This window comes from Peromyscus leucopus, chromosome 3 (assembly GCF_004664715.2).
Source record: "Peromyscus leucopus breed LL Stock chromosome 3, UCI_PerLeu_2.1, whole genome shotgun sequence".
Taxonomy (NCBI): Eukaryota; Metazoa; Chordata; class Mammalia; order Rodentia; family Cricetidae; genus Peromyscus; species Peromyscus leucopus.
The window spans coordinates 56,823,713-56,837,563 of NC_051065.1; the positions used below are offsets into that span (position 1 = coordinate 56,823,713).

Below are 13,851 nucleotides of genomic sequence, written 5' to 3' on the forward strand. Positions count from 1 at the left end.
AGGACCTGAGTGATCCAGTGGGCGTGGCTGGGCGCTTGGGCTTGTGATCCAGTGGGCGTGGCTGGGCGCTTGGGCCTGATCATCAATAGGCTTGCACTCGCATGGGCAATCAGTGCTCAGTGTGGAGAGGTGGTGGTACGGATGGCACCTCCAAAAGTTTTTCTGTTGCCATGTTTACTCAGCATGGTGCCTCCCAGCCCACATAGGCTGTTTAAGACCTCCCTGACTGCAGGCAGAACCTTGCGGTATAACCCCTATGCCGGCCAGAGGACACTTTATCAGTCAGCATCTGGAAGACGATTACTTGGCATTGTCTATGAGGCTGCTGAACCTGGCTAGGCATGGGCACTTTTAGTGAAAACACAATGGCCAGCTGCTCACTGAAGCTTTGGCCGTCCCCGTGGGGCCTCCCAGGCAGTGTACCTCTCTCAGTGAGCCACACAAAGGCAGGGACACACAGTGACTGGACTACAGCCGTCTCAGCCCAGGCCTGCTCTGCTGAAAAGACAAAGAACAGACACTTGGAATGGAATCCTGCTTCTGAGACAAATACGAGCTTGGAAAATGTCAGGTCTGAGCACTGGGACATGAGAAATGAAAATGGCCAGTTTCTGCAGGCCCTTCACGTCCACAGTCCCTTTCAACACAAACAAGTCCATGCTCTGCTTCTCAGACGGGTCCAACCTGTGTCCTATAGGCTGTATGCATCCGAGAGAGCTAAGGATGTGGCCTACGACATTTGTAGATGACACCATTGTGTTGCAATGTCAAGAGGTTGGACATCCCTGCAGGGCGTCCTCTCCCTAAAACTAGACTCTCTTTAATGGTTTAAAGGGCTGAACAGCGGCCAGGATGGCCTCCCACAGGCTCCTCGTACTGAGTACAAAGCACAGCAGAGGGTAGTAAGAACTCCAGGACTCCAAATATCCATGTGCCCCATGTACCTGGACCAGACTGTGCCCACTGGCTTTCCTCCCGGGGAGGAACTTCTCCCAAAGACACTGATGGTCTGGCTAGAAAATTTTAGAAATATCCATTTGATTGGTTTTCATTTTCAGGGCCCAGGGTAGAATTGATTGTACTTTATGTTCCAACTAAAATAACTTAATTGTTGTGTTTACAACCTGTGTTATTGTGATTAACAAGTCTTTTGCTTGTTTCATTGGCAAACTTTTATTTTCCCAACTGACCATAAACTCCTTGAGGGTCCAGATCGTAATCTTACTCCTTTGGACTCCTTCGTACAGACAATATGTCACAGTACTTAGTGGAGGTCAGAGAGACAGAGGACAGAGTGTTTGGAGATACCCACCACCTGGCCCATGCTCACATACCCTGCTCCAGCTCTGTGGAGGTCTTCAGGAGCACTTAAGTCTGAGATGCAATTTCCTCGTCTTTAGATCCCTCTCTGGCCTCCCTGCCAGTTGGGAAGATCAAATAAGATAATGCATGTGAAAGTATTGTGTAATCCAAGAACCGCCAATGACTGAAACGTAAGGAATCCTCAGAGAGGCACTTAGTAAATATCTGATTGATTTTTAATGATAAGGTATTGTCTTCCCTCTTCTCTACAATCAGCCCCTTTAAGGATTTTATTTCCTAGAATTTAATTTTATTTGAGTAGTAAAACCACTTCACATCTTCCTGATAGTGCATGTCCCCCCTCCTGCCCCCCCATAGTCACCTTAAAATTTGATTGTAATCTAAGCAAACCAACCCAAAAAAAGTCACAAAGCACACCACTGTCATGTCAATCACCCAGGATTCATGAGAACAAATACATTCAGACCCCACTTCAATTTCAGAACCTTTCTTGTTCTGCTTTCAGACCACGAAGATTGTACCCTAAGGAAGGCTGTGCATATCTTTGTGCCGTAGCGCATTCAGTGGACACAGGAGTTCCAAGCCTGTATCATCACGAGTCCAGGCCAGCGGAGGACATGAGAAATGGCATGGCTTATGTGAGGAATTTCACAGAGGTGACAACGACAGCACAGCCTTTTTAGAACAAGTCATTTATTTATAGTCTTTGTTCTGTATTTGTTCTTAGCAAAGACAGCACTCTGGTTATAACGGAGTTCTAGATGATACATTAGAAATCTTTCAAACATGGATCTTTCTCAAAGTGTTTTTAGAAAATATTAAGTGTAGTTTCTGGATTTCTGCTCCCTTAGCTAAAAACAAAAACAAAAACAAACAAACAAACAAAAAGCAAGAGACACAGGAAATAAATAAGTAGCTCATTCCAGGGATGAGTTCACACCTGATTTCCCATCTAGTTCTCTGGGACCAAATAACACCAAAGTAAAAATATCTAGGTTTTATAAAATGGACAAAAACCTAACAGCTAAAGAACCACGGACTCGGTTTAAGTACTAGCATCTCAAACTGAAATAATTTGATGTTTATTTTCAAATGGTACTTATGAAACTTTATGAGCCTATGTCTCTTCCAAGCTCAATCAAAGTGTGAGCCATTGGATTTGTGTACAGGTTTGAAATGTGTTGTTAACGCTATCAAACTTGGGCCAGTTTTGAATAATACTGATGAATTTATTTAAGAAGCCCCTTTTAGGGGGCTGCCTTGAAGAGGAAGTAATCACTTTAAAGCAGTTGTCTGTGTTAAATACACCAAAGATAGAAAGAACAGTAAACAAACAAACAAACAAACAAACAAAAACCCCAAACTCATCATCAAACATTCAACAACTGTAGACATAAAGCCAATCATGAAAGCCTTACTTTGTATTTGAGACCGTCTTACTATGTAGCTCTGGCTGGCCTGGAACTCCCCTTGCACACCAGGCTGGTCTAAACTTGCACTGATTCACCCTTCTATGCCTCTAGAATGATGGGATTCCAGGCATATACCACCACATCTGGCCTTTGTGTTTAGGACCCAAGAGAGAGGCTAGGACCTTGCATGTGCTGAGCATACATTCTCGGCTCCTGAAGCTTTAGTTTTAGCAGGTATTAGTAGCAGCCATATATAATATCAAAATACATCTTAATGTTCAAACTTGATAGCAAGCTCATACATCTTTTTTTTTTTTTCTCTAATTATCCTATTTTCAGGAGACACTTTTCTTTCTTAGTCTTGAAGCGTTCCCTTTTCCTGAGACTGGTAGGAAGCCAAGTTTCCTTCACAATCAGACCAGAAGGAAAATACCTAAAAGGCGATGTTGTGGCTTTAAAATTTACTAATTTATTAATTATTCTCTTCTTATGACACATGGTCTCTGTGCCTGAATTGTTGAGGAAGATGGTGGTGTTGGGAACCAGATGTTTCCAGCAGCAGAACCGGTTCTCAGTCCCTCCGCCCCAATGTCACAGGGGATCTGGGGAGAGGTGGATACTGTGGGGGTGGGGCGGGGCTGTGCCTCTGCAATCCAACAGAGGGTGAGCACACTAGGGGCAGATATCAGAACCCAAGCACTTCGAGGTGGAGCGTTTCTTGTATGTACAGGTTATTTCCTTATTTCCTTTGTATTACTAAATGTTTTCTGAGTGCAGTTTGCCTTGTAGAATTAGCATTGCAAGATGTATCAAAGTCTACATCAGCTTACAGCCAAATCATACTTATATGTGATCTAAAATAATTTAAGGAAAACAAATGAGAAGAGAGAAGTTGGGTAGAAGCTGTATGGCTTTAATACAACTTGGGTTTCTCCCTTTATACTGTTCCCGCAGTTTAAAAAAAAAAAAATCAGCAGCTTTCCTATCTAACTGGTAACACTCGAAGCATTTGGTTAATTTTAGGATCCTTGACTGCTGTTGGGAACAAGTGTACTGCTGTGGCAGGAAGTGGAAGGTGTAATTGGGAACCAGACAAGAGACAAAAGGCTTCCTTCACAAGCACCACACTCACAAAATGTAGAAAGTAAAGAAAAAAGATAAGTGATTTTCCTGAGTAACATAAAGCTACAGTTCATATGCAAGCTCCTGAAAGAGCCCAAACCAACTGTTCCACAAACCTTTCACTGACGTTTTCAACCCTAAAGAACAAGGATAAGGCCCACGGTGACTCATCAGGTAAAGGTGCTTGCTGCCAAACCTGATGCCCATCCCTGGGAATCGGATGGCAAAAGGAAAGAGCAGACCTGATTCCCACAAATTGTCTTCTGATCTCCACACACCCATACATATTCGGGCAAGTGTGTGTGCACACACATACACACACACAAAATGTAATATTGGAAAAAAAAAAAAAAAGCTGGGCAGCAGTGACACATGCCTTTAACCCCAGCACTGAGGAGGCAGAGCCAGGTGGATCTCTATGAGTTCAAGGCCAGCCTGGTCTACAGAGTGAGTTCCAGGACAGGCACCAAAACAACACAGATAAACCCTGTCTCAAAAAAACAAACAAACAAACAAAAAAAAAAGCAGCCAGGTAGTGGTGGTGCATGCCTTTAATCCCAGCACTTAGGAGGCAGAGGCAAGTGGATTTCTGTTATTTTGAGGCTAGCCTGGTCTACATAGTGTGTTCCAGACCAGTCAAGGATACATAGTAAGTCCTTCTCTCTCTCTGTCTCTGTCTCTCTGTCTCTGTCTCTGTCTCTCTCACACACACACACACACCAAAACAAACAAACAAACAAACAAAAAACCCAGAACAACAAACAACAACAAAAAAAGCAAAGGCAGAATGGTTTGAATGTGAGATATCCCCCACGAGGTCATGTGTTTAAACACTCGTACCTAGCTGGTCATGGTGTTTAGGGAGGCTGTGGACGTTTTAGGAGGTGGAGCCTAGTGAGAGGATATAGACAACTAGGGATGGGCCTCTGAGGGCTCCAGCCCATCTACAGCTCCTTGCTGGTCCCCCCTCTGTCTCTCTGCTGTCATTATGTGGCCAGCTTGCATCCATTCCTGACCCATGAACCCTTCTATGCTTCCCTGCGGTGATGGACTGGAATGTTCAGCCACATTAAAGCTCTCCTCAATCAGGAAAGCCAATACAGACAGCAAGCCACGAGATGTCCCACCCAGAGTCCCACTGTTCCTGATCATTGGTCTGTATTCAGCAGAGAAAGCCAAATACAAGTAAAAATACTTCTTACCATTCACGCCCAGCTGGGTGCTTTGTTTCGGTTTGTTTTGAGACAAGGTCTCACACAAACTGGCCTTCAACTCCTATCAATCCTCTTACCTCAGCACCCAGAGTTCTGGGATGGTTCCCTGTGGACTTTGGAATTCTGGGATAAAAACTTAACTTCTTCCTCCATTAGGAAGCCCTGAACAGGAATCTAAGAACTGAGGGCAGTACTTCTTAGCTGGGTCAGACAGAGATGTCTAGCTCCTTATGAGTGTGGGTGAGGTGGGGTATCTGTAGCTGTCAGTGAATGACGTCAAAAGAAATGAGGACAATAAACTTCCTTCATTATCAAGTGCCTCCAGTGACCTTTGGTGTCATTGCTAAAAAACTACATTATGTTTGCTCCATAGCATATTGATGCCGAATCTGGCTAGATTTACTGATTCAAGAAACCCTCTAATAGGTAACACAGAAAACACCTGGGAAAATCATGTTAGTAAACATGAAGAAGGAAAAGAGAAACAATGAGATTTTAAAAACTAATAAACGTAAGAAGGAAGAAACATGAATAAATATGTATTGGAATGAGTTTCCCTCTCAAAAGATCTGCGAGACAGAGCTAAAACATTAAGATATGTACAAGGAAATAATCTCAAAAAAAGTGACAAGAAAAGTTAGAAAATAAATGTCTGGGAGATATATGCCAAGCCAATTCCAAAGTGGAGGCGGTGGTAATGATGGAATTCAAGGCCACACACACTTAATAGGAACAGATGATGGAAGTTCAAGGCAGAGCCTGATGGACATCACACCACACACATTTGCCTTGGTTTCATTGGAGGCGCCGATGTGTTTGGAATAACAGTCCCTCACCTGCCCCCTCCCTGCTTTCCTTTGCAGTGCTGAGGACTGAGCTGAGGGCCTTGTGGACTCTGCGCAAGCACTCCACTCCTGAGATACAGCCCAGCCCTCCAGTCTTCTGCTATAATTTGAGGTTAGGGATGCAGTGGGTGGGGCCTGCTGAGGTAGAATGAACTGGAAACTTCTCCAATTAACAGTTCTCTTCCTGTCTGGAATTCATACGGGACAGCTGGAGTGCTATCTTACGACAGTGATGTGGTAAATAAGAGGCACCTATTAAAGGTGGCAGAACAGGAAGACAGAAAGCTGCCCCTCAGATGATCAAGGAGCCACTAAAGCATCCCTGGACTTGCTATCTCCAGATATCTTTCATGTTTGAGAAAAATGCATTGCTATTTCCTGAGCCCCCATTCTTTGATTATTTGTAGAGGTATGGGAGCCTAATCCCAGTGGGACAAATATAGACATGAAAAGGTGTTAAAAAAAATTGTAAGCTCTTTGCACTAAAAACAAAGCACAAAAATTAAAAAGGAAATCAAAAGACGAGGAGTGTGTGATGGTACAGACAACCACAATGGTGGGCTTTGATGTACTCCTCCTTTCAGAACTCTCTAGAATACAGCACAGAGAACATGCAAGGATGGCCGGGACTATAGACTCCAGAGCTCACCATCTGCACAGAGACATGAGTAGATGTTTCTGATTAGCAAACAATATATAAGCCATATTTTAATATGCAAAATGGGAATATGCAACCTTTTATGGAATGTTTACAAAATCAAGATCCTTGGCCAGAAGAGATGAATGAAGACTGTGCTCCAGGCACCAGAAAAAAAGGGGAAAACTGTCCAGTCTTTCTGTGCCTCGTTCCATAAGTTATTGAGGACAAATTATTAATATCATAGCCATTAACTTTATCTCTTATGACTACGACTCCCCCCAGCCTAGCATTTTCCAGCCTGATGCTGGTGTGGCAGGCCACTAGCTCTGGGTAGAAGAGCCAGGTCCATCAGATGGCCGTCACTGCTCCACACGGATAGGGCCAGCAGCAGGCAGGAAGGCCGGCGTTTCTCGGATTGGCCCCAACGGAGCAGGGAACACAGGCTCTACCACAGAGTTCAAGAGCACCGAAAGAATGTTAAATGGACGGATTGTTACTCACAGGAAAAGAAACAGGCACCATGCTTCCAATTATTCTTCATCGCAGACAACAACTAGCTGTCTCTGCTGGCTGGCACAGCCGCTGGATGGGGACACTACTGAAGAAACCCTGATGAGGAGGGATGAATGTGGCCAGTGAATTTTTTGACACAGGCTCAGCTATATTTTTGCTTATTGCTGGCAAGCTAACGTGAGGGAAACAATCGACAAAAAAAAAAGTTGAGAAGAAGGCCAGAAGGACAAGAAGGCTTCACAGTCCTTCACAAATAGAAACATTTTATCCCAACGGCGATCATCCAGGACACAGCACAGGGCTTCTTAGTGAAGCTGTTGGTTCGAAGGAGAAAAACTTACAACATTCTTCCAGGAGAGGAACATACGACATTTATTACAAAAATGTAAATACTGAAGTGTGTAAAACACGTAAAGATTGATCAATACAGCTGGGGTGCTGGTGTGTATCTACAGTCCCAGCTAGCTGGGAGGCTAAGACAAGAGTCCAGGAACTCCAGGTTAGACTGGGCAATACAGTGAGAGCCTGCCTCGGAAACCACCACCAATAATAGGTAAAGACAAGATACATACAAGACATAAATAAATCTGCTATCTTATAACAATGGGAATTTATTAAGAATCCTATATAGTCACTCTATCTCTCAACCATTTGTTTCACATAATTAAATTATAAACATATATCTGTTATAATAAGTATTTAGTTCCTTGAACAAATGAAGTATAATAAAAATACCAATTATATTAAAAACTCAGTTTTGCTCCAGAACTCGGAGGGCGAGCACCAATGAACTGAAGACAGTAAGTTTCCCAACTCATTTTAGGTCACTGACCAGGCAGAAACTGGCTGATGTCATCTAGGGATGAATAGGGTTTTTGTTCCCTTGCTTCTGGGGACCTGGAGTTGGAGCGGCCTCCTCACAGGAAGCCTGTGCTTTGCGTATAGTTGTGTGTGCTGTCTCAGACATGCAGATATACGAATAGATGCGCTAAAGGCACAGGGTTGTTTGTTTGTTTGTTTGTTTTGTGGGGTGAAGGCCCAAAATATTTTCTATCTAGCCATTCTTATTTTTTTTCCTGATCTTAAGGCATCTTGTTTAATTTTTTAAAAAATGGGATGGCAAACTCATCTCTCACACTAATTTCTGCACTTATAAAGATTTTTTTCCCCCCAAGTCATGCCTGTAATCCTAGAAGTTGGGTGGCTGAGGCAGGAAGATTGCTGTGAGTTCAAGGTCAGTCAGGGCTTCATAGCAAGATTCTGTCTCAAAAAGAAAAAAGAAAGAGAGAGGGAGGGAGGGAGGAGGGAGGGAAGGAGAGAGGGGGAGGGAGGGGGAGAGGGAGGAAGGGAGGGGAGGAGGAGAATCTGCATAGCAAGATTCTGTCTCAAAAAGAAAAAAGAAGAGAGAGAGGAGGGAGGGAGGGGAGGGAGGGAGGGAAGGGGAGGTGGGGACAGAGGAAGAGGAGAGAAGGAGGGTAAAGAAGAAAGAAAAAGTTTTTTCCCCTAGTGTTTGGTGAGGCTGGTGTCATTTATGGAAAAGCTCACATAATAGGGGAGTGTCAGAATAAAGCTTTTTCTCCTCTCCCCCCCCTTTACACACAGGCAGGACACACACACATACCCATGCACGCACGCACACACCCCCTACACACTAGCAAGCCCAGCAGCAGAGGTTAGTGTACTCCACTTAGAATTTTCACAGTGTCTACTTACCAGGGAGGGAACAGGATGGAGAAGAGAGACAAAGAACTAAAGAGTGAGAAGAGAGATGGAGAAGAGGCCTGCCTGGGATGAATTATTCTGGAAGCCTAGACTGTTCTTCTACAGCCCCACTGATGAAGACTATCTGTTTTAGTCAGCTTGGCTGGTAGTAGTGTTTGCTGGATTGAGTTCTCAATTCTTATCAAGATCTTTCCAAGAAGGATGTGATAATGGAGACAGGGTCATGCTATGGAACCCAGATTGGCCTTAAACTCAAAAACCTCCTGGCACTACCTCTCAAATGCCAGGATTCCAGATGTGCACCACCCTACCTGTCTTACTGTTGTTTTTCTTTTTTTAGTATAAGTGTGTGATTATACATGTGATTATACCTACATGTGAAAGTCCGAGGCTGGCACTGACCCTGGGAGCCTTGACTGTGTTCCACTTATTCATTGAGGTAGGATCTCTCCACTGAACTCAGAGCTCATCAATATGTCTTGTCTAGCTAAACAGCTTATTCTGGGAATCCCCTTTCTCTGCCCTCCTGGGAGCTGGGATTCGAGGTGGGCTATTATGCCCACCTGGCACTCCCATGGATGCCAGGGGATCTGACTTCTAGTCGCTCTGCTTGCTTGCCACATGCTTTACCTGCTGAGCCGTCTCTCAAGCTCCATACCTAGTTGTTGGCTTGTTTGTTTGGGGGATATTGGGAATCTAGACCAGGGCTTCTTGATAGACAAAATTTCTACCTCTCAATTAACCTCCAGCTCCCAAACTACATGAAAATCCTTACTGAGGATCACTGTCTGTTGTGAAGAGTGTCTTCATAAGGCAGGCCTGCACGTGTCAAAGCAGGTAGTACAGAGTCATCTCGCATCCTTGCCTTCTCCCATTACACAGGGGCCACATACCTCCTCCTGTCCTTGTCCTATGATGGGAAGAGATGCCACAAAGGCCTTTGAACTGGTGGGAAAGAACAGGAAAAAAGGGAATATGTAACCTATGGAACCAGGAATCTCTTCCCATGTGCTTTTGAAGGATTACTCCATTTTTTCTCATCCCCGCTTGTCTTCCTGTCACCAAGCAAGGAAACTCTGCCCATTGAGAGTTTCACCCACTAGCCTAGCATGATAGCACATGCCTTTAATCCCAGCACTCCAGGGGCAGAGGCAGGCAGATTTCTGTGAATTCAATTCCAGCTTGGTCTACATAGAAAGTTCCAGACCAATCAGGAATATAGTAAGACCGCCATCTCAAAACTTTTTTTCATCTGTCTCTCTGTAAGAGTACAGACAGCTAGGGATAGTGTGGCAGGAAGTGTGGGCTGATGGGGAAAGTGAGGGCTAAAAGTCCTTAAGACAACCAAAGAAGGGAGGAAGTGAAAGCCAATTAAATAATTCCCACTGTTGGTTTCTACTTCAAGTAGCGTTTCTGGTTACAAGATCATTTCAGGAGTATGTGTTTTTCTAAACCTCACTCAGCCCCAGAACTCTCTGATGTGTCCTTCTTTATTCATTAGTCAAGAAGGAAGCTACCTCACCCAGAATCCAGCTACTGAGCATGAGTCACGATGCCTGATTCAAGGGTCAACCAGATATTGCCCCATCACATAGGATACTCTTGTCTGTCAGGTACTTCGCACCTCCAGGGAGCTACAGATTTTTGTTCCATTGTGATGTTGTACAAATATCTCTGTGTTTATAAAAACAAAACAAAACAAAAAAAACAAAAAAAAAACAAAAAGCAAACAAAAAAAAAGACATGCAATGTTGCAGGGCGTGGTGGCGCATGCCTTTAATCCCAGAACTCCAGAGGCAGAGGCAGGTGGATCTCCATGAGTTCAAGGACAGCCTGGTCTACAAAAGTAGATGCCAGGACAGCCAGGACTGTTACACAGAGAAACCCTGTCTTGAAAAACCACCAAAAAAAAAAAAAAAAAAAAAAAAAAAAAAAAACCTGCAATGTATATATGCACATGGTGTTTGTAGCATGCTATAATTATAAGTACAAGTTTAAGAAAGTGTCAATTTGCCATTCCATGCAAAACAAGGACAAGCGACACATTATGGATCCTCCATTTTTGAAATCAAGTCATCATTATTCAACTTTACAAACTTGACTCAGTCTTTTCTCATATACTGGGGATTGAATGCTCTCTCTTACACTTCGATCATTCATCAGGGATGTCAAATAACACAAAGATTTATGGTGAAATTAATAATAAGGATCAAGTACAAGTGGCTGTTCGCCACTGTATCTGACAGCATTTCTGTTGATTTAGTTTGCTGACGAGTCTAGTAATGGGCTTCAGTCTGCAGTTCTCTGTAGGGGACACTGGGACCTTCCACAGGGCACAAGACGAGTACACTTACTTCTGAGTAGCTCATTTGCTGGGACTTCGGTATTCCTGCTGATAAAGTAATACTTGTTGCAGCCAGATGATCACTCCCGACAAACCTTCCGAGACCCATCATCACTCCAGGTCAGAAGGACTCAGGCTCCCGTGTTTTCTACTCAGTTCCTGTCCAGCGCCAAGCTACCAAACTGCCATGTCCTTCCCTGCTGGCCCCTCGTTTCTGCTGCTCACTACCCCCAAATACCCTGGGCACTGCCACCTGGAGGCGTTTCTTCCCAGCTCTTTTACCCTCTTCTACCTCTTCCTCTTCCTTCACAACTACAAACCCAAGTCTTAACTAGTTTTTAAATAAACCTTTTAAAAAATTAAACTAAATTAGGAGTTAATGCATCCTCTTTAGAAAAGGATTCAAACAACACAGAAATATATGTGCAGTAACAATAGAAATTCAAAACAAAACAAAAAAACCCTGAAAGTCACTATGAATTCTAGTCTTTCCTTCCCCTCCACTATCAAATACCAACTGCACAAGTGCCCCCCCATACATGCGTGTGCACACCTGCTGTGGTTTCAATGTTTTCACCAAAAGTCCACAGATTTGAATCTTAAGACCAGAGCAGCAGTGTTGGGAGGGAGACTTAGAGGAAGGGATTTAGGTCCTAACCTTCTGAATGGGTCATCGTTCTTCTCTTGGGAATCAGCAAGTTCTCGGGGCACTGGGTTCACTCCCACCACAGTGAGCTGTCTGGAAATCAAATCTGGCTTTCTTGGCTCTCTTGATCCCATCCTAGTATCCTTTCAACCACAGTACGAGGCACCATAAGGCCCTGTGCTCTTGGGCTTCCGAACCCCAAGAACTGTGAGTCAAACTTTCCATTGTTGCTATACATAGATTTCTGTATCGTTTGAATCTTTTCTTTTTAAACTACCTAGCTTGTGGTGTTCTGTTATAGTAACAGATAAGCAATGAAGACATCCCTCCTCACAAATAACTAAGCAGTCCTCAAGATCTTTTTCTCTAATATATAATACATTCTATAAAGGCATATACGTGTGTTATATAAAGTCATATACATGGTAGTGTTTCTTTATTTTTAGGCGACAGGACTGTGTATATGTGGTACTCTGGACAGGCTCCTTTTCTTCAGGGCCTATCTCAAATTTCCTCTCTGTGCCGAAGCCTCCCTCACTCCTCATCACCTTCCATCTCAAACACTCAGCATCCATGGCTCTCTGCTGGTTTCTGATTTGTCTCTGTATGGTGCTTGGGCTGATTAATTTCTATCTGATGTGGGGGTGTCTTCTCAGCAGCATGCAAAATCTCTGAGGACCGAGATGTTATCTTGATCCTTTGTGGTATTTAGAATTGTGGTATGCACAAAATAGGTATTTGATATGATTTTACTAACTAAGGGAAGGTCAGGTTCCTGTTTCCTGATCTGAGGCAGGAAAACTCTCCTCAAATATGGGGAGAAGCTCAAATAAACAGAGGTAAAATGCTTGAGGGTTTTCAGGGGCTCACCCTCAAACGCCAATGTGTTCTCCATGGTGGGCGGGGAGTCTGACAGACCAGACAAGCACAACAGTCCCCCGAGAAAGTCAGAGACCCTGGATGCCATGGCTCCTCTCACCCCTCAGACCAAGGACAGCTCCACCAGCTGCGCTCCCAAAGCCACCCTGGAAGGTTTACAGGCTGGGTGAGAAGGAAGGACCGTGAAGGAAGTCCAAACTATCCAGGAAAACACACTGCCTCAGACCTTTTAGGTTTCCAACATTTTCGCCTCTCACAGAACCAGTTCTCCAGTGGAATTAATCACGGGCAGCTATTCAAACTGTCTTTCATCTTTCCTTTCGCACAAAGAGGAGAGCTGAACTCACAGCTTCTGTACAAAATGTCACTCTCCCAGCATGACAGGAAAATAGAAACTGCCAATGAAACAGACTTGGTGTTTTCTTTAGCAGCGTTTCTCGGCCAGTTCCTTCATCGGTTTGCCTTTCGTCGGCATATGTGTGTGCATGCTCCTGTGTGTGCATGTGGATGGGGTCAGAGGTCAACCTCAGCTGCCATTCCGCAGTCACCATCCACTTTCTTACTTGTGGCAGGGTCTCTCACTGGGCCGGACCTCACCAAGTACACCAAGCGGGCTAGTCCAGCTTGTTCCTCTTGTCTCCACCCTCCCAGTGCTGGGATTTCAACCACACACCACCACAACTGGCTTTTTCCTGTGAGTTCTTGGGATTGAACTCAGAGCAAGGCAAGCACTTTATCAATGGGTCCATCTCCTTAACCCTATGTCTCAGGCTTTTAGTCTAGCTATGGCTTTTTTCGAGTGTAATTTACTTGTGTCTGAGCATGCACAGTGGAAAACAACGTCTGGATCACAGGAAGCTGCCAAAAATGTTTCTTCATGAGGGAGGTCCAGTTCTGGCGACTCACACCTGGGTCAGGCACTAAATGGCCTAAATGCCTAGCCCTTTAGCCACAAGAGGCACACAAGAACACTGGTGAACTGTTGGAATGGTGGGCATTATGAGCGATGTTTTCCGAGAAATTCTATTCAATTCCTGTTACAACAAATTTATTTCAGATTTTTATTAAACTTTGTTGCTTGAAATAAATGGCTTGTTATATGGAAAATCTCTTTTTGTTAGAGATTTCCTCTGAAGGAGTATTAGTCATAACTTGTGGGAACATTCCTTTTGATAACGTACATGTCTCCTA

At 44.1% G+C, this 13,851-nt stretch overlaps 1 protein-coding gene across 1 annotated transcript in view; it reads right to left on the reverse strand.

Moving 5' to 3' along the window:
• LOC114691054 overlaps positions 1-13,851 on the reverse strand; it is a 121,525-nt gene that overhangs the window by 56,731 nt on the left and 50,943 nt on the right. The window lies entirely within an intron of this gene.